This window comes from Astatotilapia calliptera, chromosome 3 (assembly GCF_964374335.1).
Source record: "Astatotilapia calliptera chromosome 3, fAstCal68.1, whole genome shotgun sequence".
Taxonomy (NCBI): domain Eukaryota; kingdom Metazoa; phylum Chordata; class Actinopteri; order Cichliformes; family Cichlidae; genus Astatotilapia; species Astatotilapia calliptera.
Window position 1 is genome coordinate 23,805,971 of NC_137424.1, and position 25,173 is coordinate 23,831,143.

Consider the following 25,173-nt stretch of genomic DNA (forward strand, 5'->3'; position numbering starts at 1 on the left):
TGTAAGTGGCCTGAGCAAGAGCCACAGACCCTGGTGTGGTGTAATTGGCCTCAATAGCAACTAATGCCCTGGTGTGGTGTAAGTGGCCTCAGCCAGCAGCCACAGGCCCTGATGTGGTGTAAGTGGCCCCAGCCGGTCACTCAGGCCCTGGTGTGGTGTAGGTGGCATCAGCTAGCAGCACAAGACATTGGAAAACAGCCAAAAGCAATGTCGTTAATGTGCCCTCATTAATGGGCAGCTGCTTTTGGTCTTTTAATACACCCCTTCTCTGGATCAAAAGCGGTTCAAAGACATGAAAATGAAAGGCTTACAGCACCTGGTATTCCAAGGAAGTCTCCCATCCAAGTACTAACCAAGCCCAGCCCTGCTTAGCTTCCGAGATCAGACGTGGTCGGGCATGCTCAGGGTGGTATGGCGCTAAGCTGCTGGCCACAGCACAATGTCTCAATTTATGGATTCAAGTGATTAGGTGGCAAGTACCTGGAGTTACGAAGACAATCCTATAACCATACCTGCATGTTTGCATAATACCCTAACCCAAAGGCTCAGTTTAGCATTTATCCAACAGCACAGGCCCTGGATTGTTGAAGATGGCCTCAGGAACAAGAACAGGGCCTGGTGTGTTGTACATGGTCACAGCTAGCAGCACAGGGCCTGGTTTGGTGAAGATGGCCTCGGCCAGAAGCACAGGGCCTGGTGTGATATGAGTGGCCTGAGCAAGAGCCACAGGCCCTGGTGTGGAGTAAGTGGCCTGAGCAAGAGCCACAGGCCCTGGTGTGGTGTAAGTGGCCTCAGCCAGAGCCACAGGCCCTGGTGTGGTGTAAGTGGCCTTAGAAGCAAATAAGGCCGTGGTGTGGTGTAAGTGGCCTCAGCCAGAGCCACAGGCCCTGGTGTGGTGTAAGTGGCCTCAATAGCAACTAAGGCCTTGGTGTGGTGTAAGTGGCCTCATCCAGCAGCCACAGGCCTTGGTGTGGTGTAAGTCGCCTCATCCAGCAGCCACAGGCCCTGGTGTGGTGTAAGTGGCCTGAGCAAGAGCCACAGACCCTGGTGTGGTGTAATTGGCCTCAATAGCAAGTAAGGCCCTGGTGTGGTGTAGGTGGCCTCAGCCAGCAGCCACAGGCCCTGGTGTGGTGTAAGTGGCCTCAGCCAGCAACCACAGGCCCTGATGTGGTGTAAGTGGCCCCAGCCGGTCACTCAGGCCCTGGTGTGGTGTAAGTGGCATCAGCTAGCAGCACAAGACATTGGAAAACAGCCAAAAGCAATGTCGTTAATGTGCCCTCATTAATGGGCAGCTGCTTTTGGTCTTTTAATACACCCCTTCTCTGGATCAAAAGCGGTTCAATGACATGAAAATGAAAGGCTTACAGCACCAGGTATTCCAAGGAAGTCTCCCATCCAAGTACTAACCAAGCCCAGCCCTGCTTAGCTTCCGAGATCAGACGAGGTCGGGCGTGCTCAGGGTGGTATGGCCGTAAGCTGCTGGCCCCAGCACAATGTCTCAAATTATGGATTCAACTGATTAGGTGGCAAGTACCTGAAGTTACGAAGACAATCCTATAACCATACCTGCATGTTTGCATAATACCCTAACCCAAAGGCTCAGTTTGGCATTTATCTAACAGCACAGGCCCTGGATTGTTGAAGATGGCCTCAGGAACCAGCACAGGGCCTGGTGTGTTGTACATGGCCACAGCAAGCAGCACAGGGCCAGGTTTGGTGAAGATGGCCTCGGCCAGAAGCACAGGGTCTGGTGTGATATGAGTGGCCTGAGCAAGAGCCACAGGCCCTGGTGTGGTGTAAGTGGCCTCAGCCAGCAGCCACAGGCCCTGGTGTGGTGTGGGTGGCCTCATCCAGCAGCCACAGGCCCTTGTGTGGTGTAAGTGGCCTCAGCCAGCAGCCACAGGCCCTGGTGTGGTGTAAGTGGCCTCAGCCAGTGCCACAGGCCCTGGTGTGGTGTAATTGGCCTCAATAGCAACTAAGGCCCTGGTGTTGTGTATGTGGCCTCAGCCAGCAGCCACAGGCCCTGGTGTGGTGTAAGTGGCCTCAATAGCAACTAATGCCCTGGTGTGGTGTAAGTGGCCTCAGCCAGCAGCCACAGGCACTGGTGTGGTGTAAGTGCCCTCAGCCAGCAGCCACAGGCACTGGTGTGGTGTAAGTGCCCTCAGCCAGCAGCCACAGGCCCTGGTGTGGTGTAAGTGGCCTGAGCAAGAGCCACAGGCCCTGGTGTGGTGTAAGTGGCCTCAGCCAGCAGCCACAGGCCCTGGTGTGGTGTAAGTGCCCTCAGCCAGCAGCCACAGGCCCTGGTGTGGTGTAAGTGGCCTCAGCCAGCAGCCACAGGCCCTGGTGTGGTGTAAGTGGCCTCAGCCAGAGCCACAGGCCCTGGTGTGGTGTAAGTGGCCTCAGCCAGTGCCACAGGACCTTGGTGTGGTGTAAGTGGCCTGAGCAAGAGCCACAGACCCTGGTGTGGTGTAATTGGCCTCAATAGCAACTAATGCCCTGGTGTGGTGTAGGTGGCCTCAGCCAGCAGCCACAGGCCCTGGTGTGGTGTAAGTGGCCTCAATAGCAACTAATGCCCTGGTGTGGTGTAAGTGGCCTCAGCCAGCAGCCACAGGCCCTGGTGTGGTGTAAGTGGCCTGAGCAAGAGCCACAGACCCTGGTGTGGTGTAATTGGCCTCAATAGCAACTAAGGCCCTGGTGTGGTGTAGGTGGCCTCAGCCAGCAGCCACAGGCCCTGGTGTGGTGTAAGTGGCCTCAGCCAGTGCCACAGGCCCTGGTGTGGTGTAAGTGGCCTGAGCAAGAGCCACAGACCCTGGTGTGGTGTAATTGGCCTCAATAGCAACTAATGCCCTGGTGTGGTGTAAGTGGCCTCAGCCAGCAGCCACAGGCCCTGGTGTGGTGTAAGTGGCCTCAGCCAGCAGCCACAGGCCCTGATGTGGTGTAAGTGGCCCCAGCCAGTCACTCAGGCCCTGGTGTGGTGTAGGTGGCATCAGCTAGCAGCACAAGACATTGGAAAACAGCCAAAAGCAATGTCGTTAATGTGCCCTCATTAATGGGCAGCTGCTTTTGGTCTTTTAATACACCCCTTCTCTGGATCAAAAGCGGTTCAATAACATGAAAATGAAAGGCTTACAGCACCAGGTATTCCCAGGCAGTCTCCCATCCAAGTACTAACCAAGCCCAGCCCTGCTTAGCTTCCGAGATCAGACGAGGTCGGGCGTGCTCAGGGTGGTATGGCCGTAAGCTGCTGGCCCCAGCACAATGTCTCAATTTATGGATTCAACTGATTAGGTGGCAAGTACCTGAAGTTACGAAGACAATCCTTTAACCATACCTGCATGTTTGCATAATACCCTAACCCAAAGGCTCAGTTTAGCATTTATCTAACAGCACAGGCCCTGGATTGTTGAAGATGGCCTCAGGAACCAGCACAGGGCCTGGTGTGTTGTACATGGCCACAGCTAGCAGCACAGGGCCTGGTTTGGTGAAGATGGCCTCGGCCAGAAGCGCAGGGCCTGGTGTGATGTGAGTGGCCTGAGCAAGAGCCACAGGCCCTGGTGTGGTGTAAGTGGCCTGAGCAAGAGCCACAGGCCCTGGTGTGGTGTAAGTGGCCTCAGCCAGCAGCCACAGGCCCTGGTGTGGTGTAAGTGGCCTCAATAGCAACTAAGGCCCTGGTGTGGTGTAAGTGGCCTCAGCCAGAAGCCACAGGCACTGGTGTGGTGTAAGTGGCCTCAGCCAGCAGCCACAGGCCCTGGTGTGGTGTAAGTGGCCTCAGCCAGCAGCCACAGGCCCTGGTGTGGTGTAAGTGGCCTCAGCCAGAGCCACAGGCCCTGGTGTGGTGTAAGTGGCCTCAGCCAGTGCCACAGGCCCTGGTGTGGTGTAAGTGGCCTGAGCAAGAGCCACAGACCCTGGTGTGGTGCAATTGGCCTCAATAGCAACTAATGCCCTGGTGTGGTGTAAGTGGCCTCAGCCAGCAGCCACAGGCCCTGGTGTGGTGTAAGTGGCCTCAATAGCAACTAATGCCCTGGTGTGGTGTAAGTGGCCTCAGCCAGCAGCCACAGGCCCTGGTGTGGTGTAAGTGGCCTCAGCCAGTGCCACAGGCCCTGGTGTGGTGTAAGTGGCCTGAGCAAGAGCCACAGACCCTGGTGTGGTGTAATTGGCCTCAATAGCAACTAATGCCCTGGTGTGGTGTAGGTGGACTCAGCCAGCAGCCACAGGCCCTGGTGTGGTGTAAGTGGCCTCAGCCAGTGCCACAGGCCCTGGTGTGGTGTAAGGGGCCTCAATAGCAACTAATGCCCTGGTGTGGTGTAAGTGGCCTCAGCCAGCAGCCACAGGCACTGGTGTGGTGTAAGTGGCCTCAGCCAGCAGCCACAGGCCCTGGTGTGGTGTAAGTGGCCTCAGCCAGCAGCCACAGGCCCTGGTGTGGTGTAAGTGGCCTCAGCCAGAGCCACAGGCCCTGATGTGGTGTAAGTGGCCCCAGCCGGTCACTCAGGCCCTGGTGTGGTGTAGGTGGCATCAGCTAGCAGCACAAGACATTGGAAAACAGCCAAAAGCAGTGTCGTTAATGTGCCCTCATTAATGGGCAGCTGCTTTTGGTCTTTTAATACACCCCTTCTCTGGATCAAAAGCGGTTCAATGACATGAAAATCAAAGGCTTACAGCACCAGGTATTCCCAGGCAGTCTCCCATCCAAGTACTAACCAAGCCCAGCCCTTCTTAGCTTCCGAGATCAGACGAGGTCGGGCGTGCTCAGGGTGGTATGGCCGTAAGCTGCTGGCCCCAGCACAATGTCTCAATTTATGGATTCAACTGATTAGGTGGCAAGTACCTGAAGTTACGAAGACAATCCTATAACCATACCTGCATGTTTGCATAATACCCTAACCCAAAGGCTCAGTTTGGCATTTATCTAACAGCACAGGCCCTGGATTGTTGAAGATGGCCTCAGGAACCAGCACAGGGCCTGGTGTGTTGTACATGGCCACAGCAAGCAGCACAGGGCCAGGTTTGGTGAAGATGGCCTCGGCCAGAAGCACAGGGTCTGGTGTGATATGAGTGGCCTGAGCAAGAGCCACAGGCCCTGGTGTGGTGTAAGTGGCCTCAGCCAGCAGCCACAGGCCCTGGTGTGGTGTGGGTGGCCTCATCCAGCAGCCACAGGCCCTTGTGTGGTGTAAGTGGCCTCAGCCAGCAGCCACAGGCCCTGGTGTGGTGTAAGTGGCCTCAGCCAGTGCCACAGGCCCTGGTGTGGTGTAATTGGCCTCAATAGCAACTAAGGCCCTGGTGTTGTGTATGTGGCCTCAGCCAGCAGCCACAGGCCCTGGTGTGGTGTAAGTGGCCTCAATAGCAACTAATGCCCTGGTGTGGTGTAAGTGGCCTCAGCCAGCAGCCACAGGCACTGGTGTGGTGTAAGTGCCCTCAGCCAGCAGCCACAGGCACTGGTGTGGTGTAAGTGCCCTCAGCCAGCAGCCACAGGACCTGGTGTGGTGTAAGTGGCCTGAGCAAGAGCCACAGGCCCTGGTGTGGTGTAAGTGGCCTCAGCCAGCAGCCACAGGCCCTGGTGTGGTGTAAGTGCCCTCAGCCAGCAGCCACAGGCCCTGGTGTGGTGTAAGTGGCCTCAGCCAGCAGCCACAGGCCCTGGTGTGGTGTAAGTGGCCTCAGCCAGAGCCACAGGCCCTGGTGTGGTGTAAGTGGCCTCAGCCAGTGCCACAGGCCCTGGTGTGGTGTAAGTGGCCTGAGCAAGAGCCACAGACCCTGGTGTGGTGTAATTGGCCTCAATAGCAACTAATGCCCTGGTGTGGTGTAGGTGGCCTCAGCCAGCAGCCACAGGCCCTGGTGTGGTGTAAGTGGCCTCAATAGCAACTAATGCCCTGGTGTGGTGTAAGTGGCCTCAGCCAGCAGCCACAGGCCCTGGTGTGGTGTAAGTGGCCTGAGCAAGAGCCACAGACCCTGGTGTGGTGTAATTGGCCTCAATAGCAACTAATGCCCTGGTGTGGTGTAAGTGGCCTCAGCCAGCAGCCACAGGCCCTGGTGTGGTGTAAGTGGCCTCAGCCAGCAGCCACAGGCCCTGATGTGGTGTAAGTGGCCCCAGCCGGTCACTCAGGCCCTGGTGTGGTGTAGGTGGCATCAGCTAGCAGCACAAGACATTGGAAAACAGCCAAAAGCAATGTCGTTAATGTGCCCTCATTAATGGGCAGCTGCTTTTGGTCTTTTAATACACCCCTTCTCTGGATCAAAAGCGGTTCAATAACATGAAAATGAAAGGCTTACAGCACCAGGTATTCCCAGGCAGTCTCCCATCCAAGTACTAACCAAGCCCAGCCCTGCTTAGCTTCCGAGATCAGACGAGGTCGGGCGTGCTCAGGGTGGTATGGCCGTAAGCTGCTGGCCCCAGCACAATGTCTCAATTTATGGATTCAACTGATTAGGTGGCAAGTACCTGAAGTTACGAAGACAATCCTTTAACCATACCTGCATGTTTGCATAATACCCTAACCCAAAGGCTCAGTTTAGCATTTATCTAACAGCACAGGCCCTGGATTGTTGAAGATGGCCTCAGGAACCAGCACAGGGCCTGGTGTGTTGTACATGGCCACAGCTAGCAGCACAGGGCCTGGTTTGGTGAAGATGGCCTCGGCCAGAAGCGCAGGGCCTGGTGTGATGTGAGTGGCCTGAGCAAGAGCCACAGGCCCTGGTGTGGTGTAAGTGGCCTGAGCAAGAGCCACAGGCCCTGGTGTGGTGTAAGTGGCCTCAGCCAGCAGCCACAGGCCCTGGTGTGGTGTAAGTGGCCTCAATAGCAACTAAGGCCCTGGTGTGGTGTAAGTGGCCTCAGCCAGAAGCCACAGGCACTGGTGTGGTGTAAGTGGCCTCAGCCAGCAGCCACAGGCCCTGGTGTGGTGTAAGTGGCCTCAGCCAGCAGCCACAGGCCCTGGTGTGGTGTAAGTGGCCTCAGCCAGCAGCCACAGGCCCTGGTGTGGTGTAAGTGGCCTCAGCCAGAGCCACAGGCCCTGGTGTGGTGTAAGTGGCCTCAGCCAGTGCCACAGGCCCTGGTGTGGTGTAAGTGGCCTGAGCAAGAGCCACAGACCCTGGTGTGGTGCAATTGGCCTCAATAGCAACTAATGCCCTGGTGTGGTGTAAGTGGCCTCAGCCAGCAGCCACAGGCCCTGGTGTGGTGTAAGTGGCCTCAATAGCAACTAATGCCCTGGTGTGGTGTAAGTGGCCTCAGCCAGCAGCCACAGGCCCTGGTGTGGTGTAAGTGGCCTCAGCCAGTGCCACAGGCCCTGGTGTGGTGTAAGTGGCCTGAGCAAGAGCCACAGACCCTGGTGTGGTGTAATTGGCCTCAATAGCAACTAATGCCCTGGTGTGGTGTAGGTGGACTCAGCCAGCAGCCACAGGCCCTGGTGTGGTGTAAGTGGCCTCAGCCAGTGCCACAGGCCCTGGTGTGGTGTAAGGGGCCTCAATAGCAACTAATGCCCTGGTGTGGTGTAAGTGGCCTCAGCCAGCAGCCACAGGCACTGGTGTGGTGTAAGTGGCCTCAGCCAGCAGCCACAGGCCCTGGTGTGGTGTAAGTGGCCTCAGCCAGCAGCCACAGGCCCTGGTGTGGTGTAAGTGGCCTGAGCCAGCAGCCACAGGCCCTGGTGTGGTGTAAGTGGCCTCAGTCAGAAGCCACAGGCACTGGTGTGGTGTAAGTGCCCTCAGCCAGCAGCCACAGGCCCTGGTGTGGTGTAAGTGACCTCAGCCAGCAGCCACAGGCCCTGGCGTGGTGTAAGTGGCCTCAGCCAGCAGCCACAGGCCCTGGTGTGGTGTAAGTGGCCTCAGCCAGTGCCACAGGCCCTGGTGTGGTGTAATTGGCCTCAATAGCAACTAATGCCCTGGTGTGGTGTAGGTGGCCTCAGCCAGCAGCCACAGGCCCTGGTGTGGTGTAAGTGGCCTCAGCCAGAGCCACAGGCCCGGGTGGGGTGTAAGTGGCCTCAGCCAGTGCCACAGGCCCTGGTGTGGTGTAAGTGGCCTGAGCAAGAGCCAAAGACCTGGTGTGGTGTAATTGGCCTCAATAGCAACTAATGCCCTGGTGTGGTGTAGGTGGCCTCAGCCAGCAGCCACAGGCCCTGGTGTGGTGTAAGTGGCCTCAATAGCAACTAATGCCCTGGTGTGGTGTAAGTGGCCTCAGCCAGCAGCCACAGGCCCTGGTGTGGTGTAAGTGGCCTGAGCAAGAGCCACAGACCCTGGTGTGGTGTAATTGGCCTCAATAGCAACTAAGGCCCTGGTGTGGTGTAGGTGGCCTCAGCCAGCAGCCACAGGCCCTGGTGTGGTGTAAGTGGCCTCAGCCAGCAGCCACAGGCCCTGGTGTGGTGTAAGTGGCCTCAGCCAGCAGCCACAGGCCCTGATGTGGTGTAAGTGGCCCCAGCCGGTCACTCAGGCCCTGGTGTGGTGTAGGTGGCATCAGCTAGCAGCACAAGACATTGGAAAACAGCCAAAAGCAATGTCGTTAATGTGCCCTCATTAATGGGCAGCTGCTTTTGGTCTTTTAATACACCCCTTCTCTGGATCAAAAGCGGTTCAATGACATGAAAATGAAAGGCTTACAGCACCAGGTATTCCCAGGTAGTCTCCCATCCAAGTACTAACCAAGCCCAGCCCTGCTTAGCTTCCGAGATCAGACGAGGTCGGGCGTGCTCAGGGTGGTATGGCCGTAAGCTGCTGGCCCCAGCACAATGTCTCAATTTATGGATTCAACTGATTAGGTGGCAAGTACCTGAAGTTACGAAGACAATCCTTTAACCATACCTGCATGTTTGCATAATACCCTAACCCAAAGGCTCAGTTTAGCATTTATCTAACAGCACAGGCCCTGGATTGTTGAAGATGGCCTCAGGAACCAGCACAGGTTCTGGTGTGTTGTACATGGCCACAGCTAGCAGCACAGGGCCTGGTTTGGTGAAGATGGCCTCGGCCAGAAGCGCAGGGCCTGGTGTGATGTGAGTGGCCTGAGCAAGAGCCACAGGCCCTGGTGTGGTGTAAGTGGCCTCAGCCAGAAGCCACAGGCACTGGTGTGGTGTAAGTGGCCTCAGCCAGCAGCCACAGGCCCTGGTGTGGTGTAAGTGGCCTCAGCCAGCAGCCACAGGCCCTGGTGTGGTGTAAGTGGCCTCAGCCAGCAGCCACAGGCCCTGGTGTGGTGTAAGTGGCCTCAGCCAGAGCCACAGGCCCTGGTGTGGTGTAAGTGGCCTCAGCCAGTGCCACAGTCCCTGGTGTGGTGTAAGTGGCCTGAGCAAGAGCCACAGACCCTGGTGTGGTGTAATTGGCCTCAATAGCAACTAATGCCCTGGTGTGGTGTAGGTGGCCTCAGCCAGCAGCCACAGGCCCTGGTGTGGTGTAAGTGGCCTCAATAGCAACTAATGCCCTGGTGTGGTGTAAGTGGCCTCAGCCAGCAGCCACAGGCCCTGGTGTGGTGTAAGTGGCCTGAGCAAGAGCCACAGACCCTGGTGTGGTGTAATTGGCCTCAATAGCAACTAAGGCCCTGGTGTGGTGTAGGTGGCCTCAGCCAGCAGCCACAGGCCCTGGTGTGGTGTAAGTGGCCTCAGCCAGCAGCCACAGGCCCTGGTGTGGTGTAAGTGGCCTCAGCCAGCAGCCACAGGCCCTGATGTGGTGTAAGTGGCCCCAGCCGGTCACTCAGGCCCTGGTGTGGTGTAGGTGGCATCAGCTAGCAGCACAAGACATTGGAAAACAGCCAAAAGCAATGTCGTTAATGTGCCCTCATTAATGGGCAGCTGCTTTTGGTCTTTTAATACACCCCTTCTCTGGATCAAAAGCGGTTCAATGACATGAAAATGAAAGGCTTACAGCACCAGGTATTCCCAGGTAGTCTCCCATCCAAGTACTAACCAAGCCCAGCCCTGCTTAGCTTCCGAGATCAGACGAGGTCGGGCGTGCTCAGGGTGGTATGGCCGTAAGCTGCTGGCCCCAGCACAATGTCTCAATTTATGGATTCAACTGATTAGGTGGCAAGTACCTGAAGTTACGAAGACAATCCTTTAACCATACCTGCATGGTTGCATAATACCCTAACCCAAAGGCTCAGTTTAGCATTTATCTAACAGCACAGGCCCTGGATTGTTGAAGATGGCCTCAGGAACCAGCACAGGGCCTGGTGTGTTGTACATGGCCACAGCTAGCAGCACAGGCCCTGGTGTGGTGTAAATGGCCTCAGCCAGCAGCCACAGGCCCTGGTGTGGTGTAAGTGGCCTCAGCCAGTGCCACAGGCCCTGGTGTGGTGTAAGTGGCCTGAGCAAGAGCCACAGACCCTGGTGTGGTGTAACTGGCCTCAATAGCAACTAATGCCCTGGTGAGGTGTAGGTGGCCTCAGCCAGCAGCCACAGGCCCTGGTGTGGTGTAAGTGGCCTCAGCCAGTGCCACAGGCCCTGGTGTGGTGTAAGGGGCCTCAATAGCAACTAATGCCCTGGTGTGGTGTAAGTGGCCTCAGCCAGCAGCCACAGGCACTGGTGTGGTGTAAGTGGCCTCAGCCAGCAGCCACAGGCCCTGGTGTGGTGTAAGTGGCCTCAGCCAGCAGCCACAGGCCCTGGTGTGGTGTAAGTGGCCTGAGCCAGCTGCCACAGGCCCTGGTGTGGTGTAAGTGGCCTCAGCCAGAAGCCACAGGCACTGGTGTGGTGTAAGTGCCCTCAGCCAGCAGCCACAGGCCCTGGTGTGGTGTAAGTGGCCTCAGCCAGCAGCCACAGGCCCTGGTGTGGTGTAAGTGGCCTCAGCCAGTGCCACAGGCCCTGGTGTGGTGTAAGTGGCCTGAGCAAGAGTCACAGACCCTGGTGTGGTGTAATTGGCCTCAATAGCAACTAATGCCCTGGTGTGGTGTAGGTGGCCTCAGCCAGCAGCCACAGGCCCTGGTGTGGTGTAAGTGGCCTCAGCCAGTGCCACAGGCCCTGGTGTGGTGTAAGGGGCCTCAATAGCAACTAATGCCCTGGTGTGGTGTAAGTGGCCTCAGCCAGCAGCCACAGGCACTGGTGTGGTGTAAGTGCCCTCAGCCAGCAGCCACAGGCCCTGGTGTGGTGTAAGTGGCCTCAGCCAGCAGCCACAGGCACTGGTGTGGTGTAAGTGCCCTCAGCCAGCAGCCACAGGCCCTGGTGTGGTGTAAGTGGCCTCAGCCAGCAGCCACAGGCCCTGGTGTGGTGTAAGTGGCCTGAGCAAGAGCCACAGGCCCTGGTGTGGTGTAAGTGGCCTCAGCCAGAAGCCACATTCACTGGTGTGGTGTAAGTGCCCTCAGCCAGCAGCCACAGGCACTGGTGTGGTGTAAGTGACCTCAGCCAGCAGCCACAGGCCCTGGTGTGGTGTAAGTGGCCTGAGCCAGCAGCCACAGGCACTGGTGTGGTGTAAGTGACCTCAGCCAGCAGCCACAGGCCCTGGTGTGGTGTAAGTGGCCTCAGCCAGCAGCCACAGGCCCAGGTGTGGTGTAAGTGGCCTCAGCCAGTGCCACAGGCCCTGGTGTGGTGTAAGTGGCCTGAGCAAGAGTCACAGACCCTGGTGTGGTGTAATTGGCCTCAATAGCAACTAATGCCCTGGTGTGGTGTAGGTGGCCTCAGCCAGCAGCCACAGGCCCTGGTGTGGTGTAAGTGGCCTGAGCAAGAGCCACAGACCCTGGTGTGGTGTAATTGGCCTCAATAGCAACTAATGCCCTGGTGTGGTGTAAGTGGCCTCAGCCAGCAGCCACAGGCCCTGGTGTGGTGTAAGTGGCCTCAGCCAGCAGCCACAGGCCCTGATGTGGTGTAAGTGGCCCCAGCCGGTCACTCAGGCCCTGGTGTGGTGTAGGTGGCATCAGCTAGCAGCACAAGACATTGGAAAACAGCCAAAAGCAATGTCGTTAATGTGCCCTCATTAATGGGCAGCTGCTTTTGGTCTTTTAATACACCCCTTCTCTGGATCAAAAGCGGTTCAATGACATGAAAATGAAAGGCTTACAGCACCAGGTATTCCCAGGTAGTCTCCCATCCAAGTACTAACCAAGCCCAGCCCTGCTTAGCTTCCGAGATCAGACGAGGTCGGGCGTGCTCAGGGTGGTATGGCCGTAAGCTGCTGGCCCCAGCACAATGTCTCAATTTATGGATTCAACTGATTAGGTGACAAGTACCTGAAGTTACGAAGACAATCCTTTAACCATACCTGCATGTTTGCATAATACCCTAACCCAAAGGCTCAGTTTAGCATTTATCTAACAGCACAGGCCCTGGATTGTTGAAGATGGCCTCAGGAACCAGCACAGGTTCTGGTGTGTTGTACATGGCCACAGCTAGCAGCACAGGGCCTGGTTTGGTGAAGATGGCCTCGGCCAGAAGCGCAGGGCCTGGTGTGATGTGAGTGGCCTGAGCAAGAGCCACAGGCCCTGGTGTGGTGTAAGTGGCCTCAGCCAGAAGCCACAGGCACTGGTGTGGTGTAAGTGGCCTCAGCCAGCAGCCACAGGCCCTGGTGTGGTGTAAGTGGCCTCAGCCAGCAGCCACAGGCCCTGGTGTGGTGTAAGTGGCCTCAGCCAGCAGCCACAGGCCCTGGTGTGGTGTAAGTGGCCTCAGCCAGAGCCACAGGCCCTGGTGTGGTGTAAGTGGCCTCAGCCAGTGCCACAGGCCCTGGTGTGGTGTAATTGGCCTCAATAGCAACTAATGCCCTGGTGTGGTGTAGGTGGCCTCAGCCAGCAGCCACAGGCCCTGGTGTGGTGTAAGTGGCCTCAATAGCAACTAATGCCCTGGTGTGGTGTAAGTGGCCTCAGCCAGCAGCCACAGGCCCTGGTGTGGTGTAAGTGGCCTGAGCAAGAGCCACAGACCCTGGTGTGGTGTAATTGGCCTCAATAGCAACTAAGGCCCTGGTGTGGTGTAGGTGGCCTCAGCCAGCAGCCACAGGCCCTGGTGTGGTGTAAGTGGCCTCAGCCAGCAGCCACAGGCCCTGGTGTGGTGTAAGTGGCCTCAGCCAGCAGCCACAGGCCCTGATGTGGTGTAAGTGGCCCCAGCCGGTCACTCAGGCCCTGGTGTGGTGTAGGTGGCATCAGCTAGCAGCACAAGACATTGGAAAACAGCCAAAAGCAATGTCGTTAATGTGCCCTCATTAATGGGCAGCTGCTTTTGGTCTTTTAATACACCCCTTCTCTGGATCAAAAGAGGTTCAATGACATGAAAATGAAAGGCTGACAGCACCAGGTATTCCCAGGCAGTCTCCCATCCAAGTACTAACCAAGCCCAGCCCTGCTTAGCTTCCAAGATCAGACGAGGTCGGGCGTGCTCAGGGTGGTATGGCCGTAAGCTGCTGGCCCCAGCACAATGTCTCAATTTATGGATTCAACTGATTAGGTGGCAAGTACCTGAAGTTACGAAGACAATCCTTTAACCATACCTGCATGTTTGCATAATACCCTAACCCAAAGGCTCAGTTTAGCATTTATCTAACAGCACAGGCCCTGGATTGTTGAAGATGGCCTCAGGAACCAGCACAGGGCCTGGTGTGTTGTACATGGCCACAGCTAGCAGCACAGGGCCTGGTTTGGTGAAGATGGCCTCGGCCAGAAGCGCAGGGCCTGGTGTGATGTGAGTGGCCTGAGCAAGAGCCACAGGCCCTGGTGTGGTGTAAGTGGCCTCAGCCAGAAGCCACAGGCACTGGTGTGGTGTAGGTGGCCTCAGCCAGCAGCCACAGGCCCTGGTGTGGTGTAAGTGGCCTCAGCCAGAGCCACAGGCCCTGGTGTGGTGTAAGTGGCCTCAGCCAGTGCCACAGGCCCTGGTGTGGTGTAAGGGGCCTCAATAGCAACTAATGCCCTGGTGTGGTGTAAGTGGCCTCAGCCAGCAGCCACAGGCCCTGGTGTGGTGTAAGTGCCCTCAGCCAGCAGCCACAGGCACTGGTGTGGTGTAAGTGACCTCAGCCAGCAGCCACAGGCCCTGGTGTGGTGTAAGTGGCCTCAGCCAGCAGCCACAGGCCCTGGTGTGGTGTAAGTGGCCTCAGCCAGAAGCCACAGGCACTGGTGTGGTGTAAGTGCCCTCAGCCAGCAGCCACAGGCACTGGTGTGGTGTAAGTGACCTCAGCCAGCAGCCACAGGCCCTGGTGTGGTGTAAGTGGCCTCAGCCAGCAGCCACAGGCCCTGGTGTGGTGTAAGTGGCCTCAGCCAGCAGCCACAGGCCCTGATGTGGTGTAAGTGGCCCCAGCCGGTCACTCAGGCCCTGGTGTGGTGTAGGTGGCATCAGCTAGCAGCACAAGACATTGGAAAACAGCCAAAAGCAATGTCGTTAATGTGCCCTCATTAATGGGCAGCTGCTTTTGGTCTTTTAATACACCCCTTCTCTGGATCAAAAGCGGTTCAATGACATGAAAAGGAAAGGCTTACAGCACCAGGTATTCCCAGGTAGTCTCCCATCCAAGTACTAACCAAGCCCAGCCCTGCTTAGCTTCCGAGATCAGACGAGGTCGGGCGTGCTCAGGGTGGTATGGCCGTAAGCTGCTGGCCCCAGCACAATGTCTCAATTTATGGATTCAACTGATTAGGTGGCAAGTACCTGAAGTTACGAAGACAATCCTTTAACCATACCTGCATGTTTGCATAATACCCTAACCCAAAGGCTCAGTTTAGCATTTATCTAACAGCACAGGCCCTGGATTGTTGAAGATGGCCTCAGGAACCAGCACAGGGCCTGGTGTGTTGTACATGGCCACAGCTAGCAGCACAGGGCCTGGTTTGGTGAAGATGGCCTCGGCCAGAAGCGCAGGGCCTGGTGTGATGTGAGTGGCCTGAGCAAGAGCCACAGGCCCTGGTGTGGTGTAAGTGGCCTCAGCCAGAAGCCACAGGCACTGGTGTGGTGTAAGTGGCCTCAGCCAGCAGCCACAGGCCCTGGTGTGGTGTAGGTGGCCTCAGCCAGCAGCCACAGGCCCTGGTGTGGTGTAAGTGGCCTCAATAGCAACTAATGCCCTGGTGTGGTGTAAGTGGCCTCAGCCAGCAGCCACAGGCCCTGGTGTGGTGTAATTGGCCTCAATAGCAACTAATGCCCTGGTGTGGTGTAGGTGGCCTCAGCCAGCAGCCACAGGCCCTGGTGTGGTGTAAGTGGCCTCAGCCAGCAGCCACAGGCCCTGGTGTGGTGTAAGTGGCCTCAGCCAGCAGCCACAGGCCCTGATGTGGTGTAAGTGGCCCCAGCCGGTCACTCAGGCCCTGGTGTGGTGTAGGTGGCATCAGCTAGCAGCACAAGACATTGGAAAACAGCCAAAAGCAATGTCGTTAATGTGCCCTCATTAATGGGCAGCTGCTTTTGGTCTTTTAATACACCCCTTCTCTGGATCAAAAGCGGTTCAATGACATGAAAATGAAAGGCTTACAGCACCAGGTATTCCCAGGTAGTCTCCCATCCAAGTACTAACCAAGCCCAGCCCTGCTTAGCTTCCGAGATCAGACGAGGTCGGGCGTGCTCAGGGTGGTATGGCCGTAAGCTGCTGGCCCCAGCACAATGTCTCAATTTATGGATTCAACTGATTAGGTGGCAAGTACCTGAAGTTACGAAGACAATCCTTTAACCATACCTGCATGGTTGCATAATACCCTAACCCAAAGGCTCAGTTTAGCATTTATCTAACAGCACAGGCCCTGGATTGTTGAAGATGGCCTCAGGAACCAGCACAGGGCCTGGTGTGTTGTACATGGCCACAGCTAGCAGCACAGGCCCTGGTGTGGTGTAAATGGCCTCAGCCAGCAGCCACAGGCCCTGGTGTGGTGTAAGTGGCCTCAGCCAGTGCCACAGGCCCTGGTGTGGTGTAAGTGGCCTGAGCAAGAGCCACAGACCCTGGTGTGGTGTAACTGGCCTCAATAGCAACTAATGCCCTGGTGAGGTGTAGGTGGCCTCAGCCAGCAGCCACAGGCCCTGGTGTGGTGTAAGTGGCCTCAGCCAGTGCCACAGGCCCTGGTGTGGTGTAAGGGGCCTCAATAGCAACTAATGCCCTGGTGTGGTGTAAGTGGCCTCAGCCAGCAGCCACAGGCACTGGTGTGGTGTAAGTGGCCTCAGCCAGCAGCCACAGGCCCTGGTGTGGTGTAAGTGGCCTCAGCCAGCAGCCACAGGCCCTGGTGTGGTGTAAGTGGCCTGAGCCAGCTGCCACAGGCCCTGGTGTGGTGTAAGTGGCCTCAGCCAGAAGCCACAGGCACTGGTGTGGTGTAAGTGCCCTCAGCCAGCAGCCACAGGCCCTGGTGTGGTGTAAGTGGCCTCAGCCAGCAGCCACAGGCCCTGGTGTGGTGTAAGTGGCCTCAGCCAGTGCCACAGGCCCTGGTGTGGTGTAAGTGGCCTGAGCAAGAGTCACAGACCCTGGTGTGGTGTAATTGGCCTCAATAGCAACTAATGCCCTGGTGTGGTGTAGGTGGCCTCAGCCAGCAGCCACAGGCCCTGGTGTGGTGTAAGTGGCCTCAGCCAGTGCCACAGGCCCTGGTGTGGTGTAAGGGGCCTCAATAGCAACTAATGCCCTGGTGTGGTGTAAGTGGCCTCAGCCAGCAGCCACAGGCACTGGTGTGGTGTAAGTGCCCTCAGCCAGCAGCCACAGGCCCTGGTGTGGTGTAAGTGGCCTCAGCCAGCAGCCACAGGCACTGGTGTGGTGTAAGTGCCCTCAGCCAGCAGCCACAGGCCCTGGTGTGGTGTAAGTGGCCTCAGCCAGCAGCCACAGGCCCTGGTGTGGTGTAAGTGGCCTGAGCAAGAGCCACAGGCCCTGGTGTGGTGTAAGTGGCCTCAGCCAGAAGCCACATTCACTGGTGTGGTGTAAGTGCCCTCAGCCAGCAGCCACAGGCACTGGTGTGGTGTAAGTGACCTCAGCCAGCAGCCACAGGCCCTGGTGTGGTGTAAGTGGCCTGAGCCAGCAGCCACAGGCACTGGTGTGGTGTAAGTGACCTCAGCCAGCAGCCACAGGCCCTGGTGTGGTGTAAGTGGCCTCAGCCAGCAGCCACAGGCCCAGGTGTGGTGTAAGTGGCCTCAGCCAGTGCCACAGGCCCTGGTGTGGTGTAAGTGGCCTGAGCAAGAGTCACAGACCCTGGTGTGGTGTAATTGGCCTCAATAGCAACTAATGCCCTGGTGTGGTGTAGGTGGCCTCAGCCAGCAGCCACAGGCCCTGGTGTGGTGTAAGTGGCCTGAGCAAGAGCCACAGACCCTGGTGTGGTGTAATTGGCCTCAATAGCAACTAATGCCCTGGTGTGGTGTAAGTGGCCTCAGCCAGCAGCCACAGGCCCTGGTGTGGTGTAAGTGGCCTCAGCCAGCAGCCACAGGCCCTGATGTGGTGTAAGTGGCCCCAGCCGGTCACTCAGGCCCTGGTGTGGTGTAGGTGGCATCAGCTAGCAGCACAAGACATTGGAAAACAGCCAAAAGCAATGTCGTTAATGTGCCCTCATTAATGGGCAGCTGCTTTTGGTCTTTTAATACACCCCTTCTCTGGATCAAAAGCGGTTCAATGACATGAAAATGAAAGGCTTACAGCACCAGGTATTCCCAGGTAGTCTCCCATCCAAGTACTAACCAAGCCCAGCCCTGCTTAGCTTCCGAGATCAGACGAGGTCGGGCGTGCTCAGGGTGGTATGGCCGTAAGCTGCTGGCCCCAGCACAATGTCTCAATTTATGGATTCAACTGATTAGGTGACAAGTACCTGAAGTTACGAAGACAATCCTTTAACCATACCTGCATGTTTGCATAATACCCTAACCCAAAGGCTCAGTTTAGCATTTATCTAACAGCACAGGCCCTGGATTGTTGAAGATGGCCTCAGGAACCAGCACAGGTTCTGGTGTGTTGTACATGGCCACAGCTAGCAGCACAGGGCCTGGTTTGGTGAAGATGGCCTCGGCCAGAAGCGCAGGGCCTGGTGTGATGTGAGTGGCCTGAGCAAGAGCCACAGGCCCTGGTGTGGTGTAAGTGGCCTCAGCCAGAAGCCACAGGCACTGGTGTGGTGTAAGTGGCCTCAGCCAGCAGCCACAGGCCCTGGTGTGGTGTAAGTGGCCTCAGCCAGCAGCCACAGGCCCTGGTGTGGTGTAAGTGGCCTCAGCCAGCAGCCACAGGCCCTGGTGTGGTGTAAGTGGCCTCAGCCAGAGCCACAGGCCCTGGTGTGGTGTAAGTGGCCTCAGCCAGTGCCACAGGCCCTGGTGTGGTGTAATTGGCCTCAATAGCAACTAATGCCCTGGTGTGGTGTAGGTGGCCTCAGCCAGCAGCCACAGGCCCTGGTGTGGTGTAAGTGGCCTCAATAGCAACTAATGCCCTGGTGTGGTGTAAGTGGCCTCAGCCAGCAGCCACAGGCCCTGGTGTGGTGTAAGTGGCCTGAGCAAGAGCCACAGACCCTGGTGTGGTGTAATTGGCCTCAATAGCAACTAAGGCCCTGGTGTGGTGTAGGTGGCCTCAGCCAGCAGCCACAGGCCCTGGTGTGGTGTAAGTGGCCTCAGCCAGCAGCCACAGGCCCTGGTGTGGTGTAAGTGGCCTCAGCCAGCAGCCACAGGCCCTGATGTGGTGTAAGTGGCCCCAGCCGGTCACTCAGGCCCTGGTGTGGTGTAGGTGGCATCAGCTAGCAGCACAAGACATTGGAAAACAGCCAAAAGCAATGTCGTTAATGTGCCCTCATTAATGGGCAGCTGCTTTTGGTCTTTTAATACACCCCTTCTCTGGATCAAAAGCGGTTCAATGACATGAAAATGAAAGGCTGACAGCACCAGGTATTCCCAGGCAGTCTCCCATCCAAGTACTAACCAAGCCCAGCCCTGCTTAGCTTCCAAGATCAGACGAGGTCGGGCGTGCTCAGGGTGGTATGGCCGTAAGCTGCTGGCCCCAGCACAATGTCTCAATTTATGGATTCAACTGATTAGGTGGCAAGTACCTGAAGTTACGAAGACAATCCTTTAACCATACCTGCATGTTTGCATAATACCCTAACCCAAAGGCTCAGTTTAGCATTTATCTAACAGCACAGGCCCTGGATTGTTGAAGATGGCCTCAGGAACCAGCACAGGGCCTGGTGTGTTGTACATGGCCACAGCTAGCAGCACAGGGCCTGGTTTGGTGAAGATGGCCTCGGCCAGAAGCGCAGGGCCTGGTGTGATGTGAGTGGCCTGAGCAAGAGCCACAGGCCCTGGTGTGGTGTAAGTGGCCTCAGCCAGAAGCCACAGGCACTGGTGTGGTGTAGGTGGCCTCAGCCAGCAGCCACAGGCCCTGGTGTGGTGTAAGTGGCCTCAGCCAGAGCCACAGGCCCTGGTGTGGTGTAAGTGGCCTCAGCCAGTGCCACAGGCCCTGGTGTGGTGTAAGGGGCCTCAATAGCAACTAATGCCCTGGTGTGGTGTAAGTGGCCTCAGCCAGCAGCCACAGGCCCTGGTGTGGTGTAAGTGCCCTCAGCCAGCAGCCACAGGCACTGGTGTGGTGTAAGTGACCTCAGCCAGCAGCCACAGGCCCTGGTGTGGTGTAAGTGGCCTCAGCCAGCAGCCACAGGCCCTGGTGTGGTGTAAGTGGCCTCAGCCAGAAGCCACAGGCACTGGTGTGGTGTAAGTGCCCTCAGCCAGCAGCCACAGGCACTGGTGTGGTGTAAGTGACCTCAGCCAGCAGCCACAGGCCCTGGTGTGGTGTAAGTGGCCTCAGCCAGCAGCCACAGGCCCTGGTGTGGTGTAAGTGGCCTCAGCCAGCAGCCACAGGCCCTGATGTGGTGTAAGTGGCCCCAGCCGGTCACTCAGGCCCTGGTGTGGTGTAGGTGGCATCAGCTAGCAGCACAAGACATTGGAAAACAGCCAAAAGCAATGTCGTTAATGTGCCCTCATTAATGGGCAGCTGCTTTTGGTCTTTTAATACACCCCTTCTCTGGATCAAAAGCGGTTCAATGACATGAAAAGGAAAGGCTTACAGCACCAGGTATTCCCAGGTAGTCTCCCATCCAAGTACTAACCAAGCCCAGCCCTGCTTAGCTTCCGAGATCAGACGAGGTCGGGCGTGCTCAGGGTGGTATGGCCGTAAGCTGCTGGCCCCAGCACAATGTCTCAATTTATGGATTCAACTGATTAGGTGGCAAGTACCTGAAGTTACGAAGACAATCCTTTAACCATACCTGCATGTTTGCATAATACCCTAACCCAAAGGCTCAGTTTAGCATTTATCTAACAGCACAGGCCCTGGATTGTTGAAGATGGCCTCAGGAACCAGCACAGGGCCTGGTGTGTTGTACATGGCCACAGCTAGCAGCACAGGGCCTGGTTTGGTGAAGATGGCCTCGGCCAGAAGCGCAGGGCCTGGTGTGATGTGAGTGGCCTGAGCAAGAGCCACAGGCCCTGGTGTGGTGTAAGTGGCCTCAGCCAGAAGCCACAGGCACTGGTGTGGTGTAAGTGGCCTCAGCCAGCAGCCACAGGCCCTGGTGTGGTGTAGGTGGCCTCAGCCAGCAGCCACAGGCCCTGGTGTGGTGTAAGTGGCCTCAATAGCAACTAATGCCCTGGTGTGGTGTAAGTGGCCTCAGCCAGCAGCCACAGGCCCTGGTGTGGTGTAATTGGCCTCAATAGCAACTAATGCCCTGGTGTGGTGTAGGTGGCCTCAGCCAGCAGCCACAGGCCCTGGTGTGGTGTAAGTGGCCTCAGCCAGCAGCCACAGGCCCTGGTGTGGTGTAAGTGGCCTCAGCCAGCAGCCACAGGCCCTGATGTGGTGTAAGTGGCCCCAGCCGGTCACTCAGGCCCTGGTGTGGTGTAGGTGGCATCAGCTAGCAGCACAAGACATTGGAAAACAGCCAAAAGCAATGTCGTTAATGTGCCCTCATTAATGGGCAGCTGCTTTTGGTCTTTTAATACACCCCTTCTCTGGATCAAAAGCGGTTCAATGACATGAAAATGAAAGGCTTACAGCACCAGGTATTCCCAGGCAGTCTCCCATCCAAGTACTAACCAAGCCCAGCCCTGCTTAGCTTCCGAGATCAGACGAGGTCAGGCGTGCTCAGGGTGGTATGGCCGTAAGCTGCTGGCCCCAGCACAATGTCTCAATTTATGGATTCAACTGATTAGGTGGCAAGTACCTGAAGTTACGAAGACAATCCTTTAACCATACCTGCATGTTTGCATAATACCCTAACCCAAAGGCTCAGTTTAGCATTTATCTAACAGCACAGGCCCTGGATTGTTGAAGATGGCCTCAGGAACCAGCACAGGGCCTGGTGTGTTGTACATGGCCACAGCTAGCAGCACAGGGCCTGGTTTGGTGAAGATGGCCTCGGCCAGAAGCGCAGGGCCTGGTGTGATGTGAGTGGCCTGAGCAAGAGCCACAGGCCCTGGTGTGGTGTAATTGGCCTCAGCCAGCAGCCACATGCCCTGGTGTGGTGTAAGTGGCCACAGCCAGCAGCCACAGGCCCTGGTGTGGTGTAAGTGGCCTCAGCCAGTGCCACAGGCCCTGGTGTGGTGTAAGTGGCCTGAGCAAGAGTCACAGACCCTGGTGTGGTGTAATTGGCCTCAATAGCAACTAAGGCCCTGGTGTGGTGTAAGTGGCCTCAGCCAGAAGCCACAGGCACTGGTGTGGTGTAAGTGGCCTCAGCCAGCAGCCACAGGCCCTGGTGTGGTGTAAGTGGCCTCAGCCAGCAGCCACAGGCCCTGGTGTGGTGTAAGTGGCCTCAGCCAGAGCCACAGGCCCTGGTGTGGTGTAAGTGGCCTCAGCCAGTGCCACAGGCCCTGGTGTGGTGTAAGTGGCCTGAGCAAGAGCCACAGACCCTGGTGTGGTGTAATTGGCCTCAATAGCAACTAATGCCCTGGTGTGGTGTAGGTGGCCTCAGCCAGCAGCCACAGGCCCTGGTGTGGTGTAAGTGGCCTCAGCCAGAAGCCACAGGCACTGGTGTGGTGTAGGTGGCCTCAGCCAGCAGCCACAGGCCCTGGTGTGGTGTAAGTGGCCTCAGCCAGAGCCACAGGCCCTGGTGTGGTGTAAGTGGCCTCAGCCAGTGCCACAGGCCCTGGTGTGGTGTAAGGGGCCTCAATAGCAACTAATGCCCTGGTGTGGTGTAAGTGGCCTCAGCCAGCAGCCACAGGCCCTGGTGTGGTGTAAGTGCCCTCAGCCAGCAGCCACAGGCACTGGTGTGGTGTAAGTGACCTCAGCCAGCAGCCACAGGCCCTGGTGTGGTGTAAGTGGCCTCAGCCAGCAGCCACAGGCCCTGGTGTGGTGTAAGTGGCCTCAGCCAGAAGCCACAGGCACTGGTGTGGTGTAAGTGCCCTCAGCCAGCAGCCACAGGCACTGGTGTGGTGTAAGTGACCTCAGCCAGCAGCCACAGGCCCTGGTGTGGTGTAAGTGGCCTGAGCCAGCAGCCACAGGCCCTGGTGTGGTGTAAGTGGCCTCAGCCAGCAGCCACAGGCCCTGATGTGGTGTAAGTGGCCCCAGCCGGTCACTCAGGCCCTGGTGTGGTGTAGGTGGCATCAGCTAGCAGCACAAGACATTGGAAAACAGCCAAAAGCAATGTCGTTAATGTGCCCTCATTAATGGGCAGCTGCTTTTGGTCTTTTAATACACCCCTTCTCTGGATCAAAAGCGGTTCAATGACATGAAAAGGAAAGGCTTACAGCACCAGGTATTCCCAGGTAGTCTCCCATCCAAGTACTAACCAAGCCCAGCCCTGCTTAGCTTCCGAGATCAGACGAGGTCGGGCGTGCTCAGGGTGGTATGGCCGTAAGCTGCTGGCCCCAGCACAATGTCTCAATTTATGGATTCAACTGATTAGGTGGCAAGTACCTGAAGTTACGAAGACAATCCTTTAACCATACCTGCATGTTTGCATAATACCCTAACCCAAAGGCTCAGTTTAGCATTTATCTAACAGCACAGGCCCTGGATTGTTGAAGATGGCCTCAGGAACCAGCACAGGGCCTGGTGTGTTGTACATGGCCACAGCTAGCAGCACAGGGCCTGGTTTGGTGAAGATGGCCTCGGCCAGAAGCGCAGGGCCTGGTGTGATGTGAGTGGCCTGAGCAAGAGCCACAGGCCCTGGTGTGGTGTAAGTGGCCTCAGCCAGAAGCCACAGGCACTGGTGTGGTGTAAGTGGCCTCAGCCAGCAGCCACAGGCCCTGGTGTGGTGTAGGTGGCCTCAGCCAGCAGCCACAGGCCCTGGTGTGGTGTAAGTGGCCTCAATAGCAACTAATGCCCTGGTGTGGTGTAAGTGGCCTCAGCCAGCAGCCACAGGCCCTGGTGTGGTGTAATTGGCCTCAATAGCAACTAATGCCCTGGTGTGGTGTAGGTGGCCTCAGCCAGCAGCCACAGGCCCTGGTGTGGTGTAAGTGGCCTCAGCCAGCAGCCACAGGCCCTGGTGTGGTGTAAGTGGCCTCAGCCAGCAGCCACAGGCCCTGATGTGGTGTAAGTGGCCCCAGCCGGTCACTCAGGCCCTGGTGTGGTGTAGGTGGCATCAGCTAGCAGCACAAGACATTGGAAAACAGCCAAAAGCAATGTCGTTAATGTGCCCTCATTAATGGGCAGCTGCTTTTGGTCTTTTAATACACCCCTTCTCTGGATCAAAAGCGGTTCAATGACATGAAAATGAAAGGCTTACAGCACCAGGTATTCCCAGGCAGTCTCCCATCCAAGTACTAACCAAGCCCAGCCCTGCTTAGCTTCCGAGATCAGACGAGGTCAGGCGTGCTCAGGGTGGTATGGCCGTAAGCTGCTGGCCCCAGCACAATGTCTCAATTTATGGATTCAACTGATTAGGTGGCAAGTACCTGAAGTTACGAAGACAATCCTTTAACCATACCTGCATGTTTGCATAATACCCTAACCCAAAGGCTCAGTTTAGCATTTATCTAACAGCACAGGCCCTGGATTGTTGAAGATGGCCTCAGGAACCAGCACAGGGCCTGGTGTGTTGTACATGGCCACAGCTAGCAGCACAGGGCCTGGTTTGGTGAAGATGGCCTCGGCCAGAAGCGCAGGGCCTGGTGTGATGTGAGTGGCCTGAGCAAGAGCCACAGGCCCTGGTGTGGTGTAATTGGCCTCAGCCAGCAGCCACATGCCCTGGTGTGGTGTAAGTGGCCACAGCCAGCAGCCACAGGCCCTGGTGTGGTGTAAGTGGCCTCAGCCAGTGCCACAGGCCCTGGTGTGGTGTAAGTGGCCTGAGCAAGAGTCACAGACCCTGGTGTGGTGTAATTGGCCTCAATAGCAACTAAGGCCCTGGTGTGGTGTAAGTGGCCTCAGCCAGAAGCCACAGGCACTGGTGTGGTGTAAGTGGCCTCAGCCAGCAGCCACAGGCCCTGGTGTGGTGTAAGTGGCCTCAGCCAGCAGCCACAGGCCCTGGTGTGGTGTAAGTGGCCTCAGCCAGAGCCACAGGCCCTGGTGTGGTGTAAGTGGCCTCAGCCAGTGCCACAGGCCCTGGTGTGGTGTAAGTGGCCTGAGCAAGAGCCACAGACCCTGGTGTGGTGTAATTGGCCTCAATAGCAACTAATGCCCTGGTGTGGTGTAGGTGGCCTCAGCCAGCAGCCACAGGCCCTGGTGTGGTGTAAGTGGCCTCAATAGCAACTAATGCCCTGGTGTGGTGTAAGTGGCCTCAGCCAGCAGCCACAGGCCCTGGTGTGGTGTAAGTGGCCTCAGCCAGTGCCACAGGCCCTGGTGTGGTGTAAGTGGCCTCAATAGCAACTAAGGCCCTGGTGTGGTGTAGGTGGCCTCAGCCAGCAGCCACAGGCCCTGGTGTGGTGTAAGTGGCCTCAGCCAGCAGCCACAGGCCCTGATGTGGTGTAAGTGGCCCCAGCCGGTCACTCAGGCCCTGGTGTGGTGTAGGTGGCATCAGCTAGCAGCACAAGACATTGGAAAACAGCCAAAAGCAATGTCGTTAATGTGCCCTCATTAATGGGCAGCTGCTTTTGGTCTTTTAATACACCCCTTCTCTGGATCAAAAGCGGTTCAATGACATGAAAATGAAAGGCTTACAGCACCAGGTATTCCCAGGCAGTCTCCCATCCAAGTACTAACCAAGCCCAGCCCTGCTTAGCTTCTGAGATCAGACGAGGTCGGGCGTGCTCAGGGTGGTAAGGCCGTAAGCTGCTGGCCCCAGCACAATGTCTCAATTTATGGATTCAACTGATTAGGTGGCAAGTACCTGAAGTTACGAAGACAATCCTTTAACCATACCTGCATGTTTGCATAATACCCTAACCCAAAGGCTCAGTTTAGCATTTATCTAACAGCACAGGCCCTGGATTGTTGAAGATGGCCTCAGGAACCAGCACAGGG

The 25,173-nt window shown here is 56.9% G+C and overlaps 17 non-coding genes and 1 pseudogene across 17 annotated transcripts; all 18 read right to left on the reverse strand.

Moving 5' to 3' along the window:
• Positions 1-304: 304 nt before the first annotated feature.
• Positions 305-423, reverse strand: LOC145427396 (5S ribosomal RNA; annotated as a pseudogene).
• A 935-nt stretch (positions 424-1,358) lies between these two features.
• Positions 1,359-1,477, reverse strand: LOC145426770 (5S ribosomal RNA). Its single transcript, XR_013907486.1, has one exon. It is a non-coding gene; the product is annotated as a 5S ribosomal RNA (ribosomal RNA).
• A 1,646-nt stretch (positions 1,478-3,123) lies between these two features.
• Positions 3,124-3,242, reverse strand: LOC145426492 (5S ribosomal RNA). Its single transcript, XR_013907202.1, has one exon. It is a non-coding gene; the product is annotated as a 5S ribosomal RNA (ribosomal RNA).
• A 1,407-nt stretch (positions 3,243-4,649) lies between these two features.
• Positions 4,650-4,768, reverse strand: LOC145427043 (5S ribosomal RNA). The gene has a single exon (XR_013907767.1). It is a non-coding gene; the product is annotated as a 5S ribosomal RNA (ribosomal RNA).
• A 1,489-nt stretch (positions 4,769-6,257) lies between these two features.
• On the reverse strand, positions 6,258-6,376 carry LOC145426493 (5S ribosomal RNA). The gene has a single exon (XR_013907203.1). It is a non-coding gene; the product is annotated as a 5S ribosomal RNA (ribosomal RNA).
• A 2,194-nt stretch (positions 6,377-8,570) lies between these two features.
• LOC145427743 (5S ribosomal RNA) lies at positions 8,571-8,689 on the reverse strand. The gene has a single exon (XR_013908285.1). It is a non-coding gene; the product is annotated as a 5S ribosomal RNA (ribosomal RNA).
• Positions 8,690-9,824: 1,135 nt separating this feature from the next.
• LOC145427744 (5S ribosomal RNA) lies at positions 9,825-9,943 on the reverse strand. Its single transcript, XR_013908286.1, has one exon. It is a non-coding gene; the product is annotated as a 5S ribosomal RNA (ribosomal RNA).
• Positions 9,944-11,948: 2,005 nt separating this feature from the next.
• Positions 11,949-12,067, reverse strand: LOC145427745 (5S ribosomal RNA). Its single transcript, XR_013908287.1, has one exon. It is a non-coding gene; the product is annotated as a 5S ribosomal RNA (ribosomal RNA).
• Positions 12,068-13,163: 1,096 nt separating this feature from the next.
• On the reverse strand, positions 13,164-13,282 carry LOC145427205 (5S ribosomal RNA). Its single transcript, XR_013907937.1, has one exon. It is a non-coding gene; the product is annotated as a 5S ribosomal RNA (ribosomal RNA).
• Positions 13,283-14,343: 1,061 nt separating this feature from the next.
• On the reverse strand, positions 14,344-14,462 carry LOC145427747 (5S ribosomal RNA). The gene has a single exon (XR_013908289.1). It is a non-coding gene; the product is annotated as a 5S ribosomal RNA (ribosomal RNA).
• An 861-nt stretch (positions 14,463-15,323) lies between these two features.
• On the reverse strand, positions 15,324-15,442 carry LOC145427748 (5S ribosomal RNA). The gene has a single exon (XR_013908290.1). It is a non-coding gene; the product is annotated as a 5S ribosomal RNA (ribosomal RNA).
• Positions 15,443-17,447: 2,005 nt separating this feature from the next.
• LOC145427749 (5S ribosomal RNA) lies at positions 17,448-17,566 on the reverse strand. Its single transcript, XR_013908291.1, has one exon. It is a non-coding gene; the product is annotated as a 5S ribosomal RNA (ribosomal RNA).
• Positions 17,567-18,662: 1,096 nt separating this feature from the next.
• LOC145427206 (5S ribosomal RNA) lies at positions 18,663-18,781 on the reverse strand. The gene has a single exon (XR_013907938.1). It is a non-coding gene; the product is annotated as a 5S ribosomal RNA (ribosomal RNA).
• A 1,061-nt stretch (positions 18,782-19,842) lies between these two features.
• Positions 19,843-19,961, reverse strand: LOC145427750 (5S ribosomal RNA). Its single transcript, XR_013908292.1, has one exon. It is a non-coding gene; the product is annotated as a 5S ribosomal RNA (ribosomal RNA).
• An 861-nt stretch (positions 19,962-20,822) lies between these two features.
• Positions 20,823-20,941, reverse strand: LOC145426832 (5S ribosomal RNA). Its single transcript, XR_013907551.1, has one exon. It is a non-coding gene; the product is annotated as a 5S ribosomal RNA (ribosomal RNA).
• A 1,572-nt stretch (positions 20,942-22,513) lies between these two features.
• On the reverse strand, positions 22,514-22,632 carry LOC145427751 (5S ribosomal RNA). Its single transcript, XR_013908293.1, has one exon. It is a non-coding gene; the product is annotated as a 5S ribosomal RNA (ribosomal RNA).
• Positions 22,633-23,493: 861 nt separating this feature from the next.
• On the reverse strand, positions 23,494-23,612 carry LOC145426834 (5S ribosomal RNA). Its single transcript, XR_013907553.1, has one exon. It is a non-coding gene; the product is annotated as a 5S ribosomal RNA (ribosomal RNA).
• A 1,251-nt stretch (positions 23,613-24,863) lies between these two features.
• On the reverse strand, positions 24,864-24,982 carry LOC145427242 (5S ribosomal RNA). Its single transcript, XR_013907974.1, has one exon. It is a non-coding gene; the product is annotated as a 5S ribosomal RNA (ribosomal RNA).
• Positions 24,983-25,173: the final 191 nt, after the last annotated feature.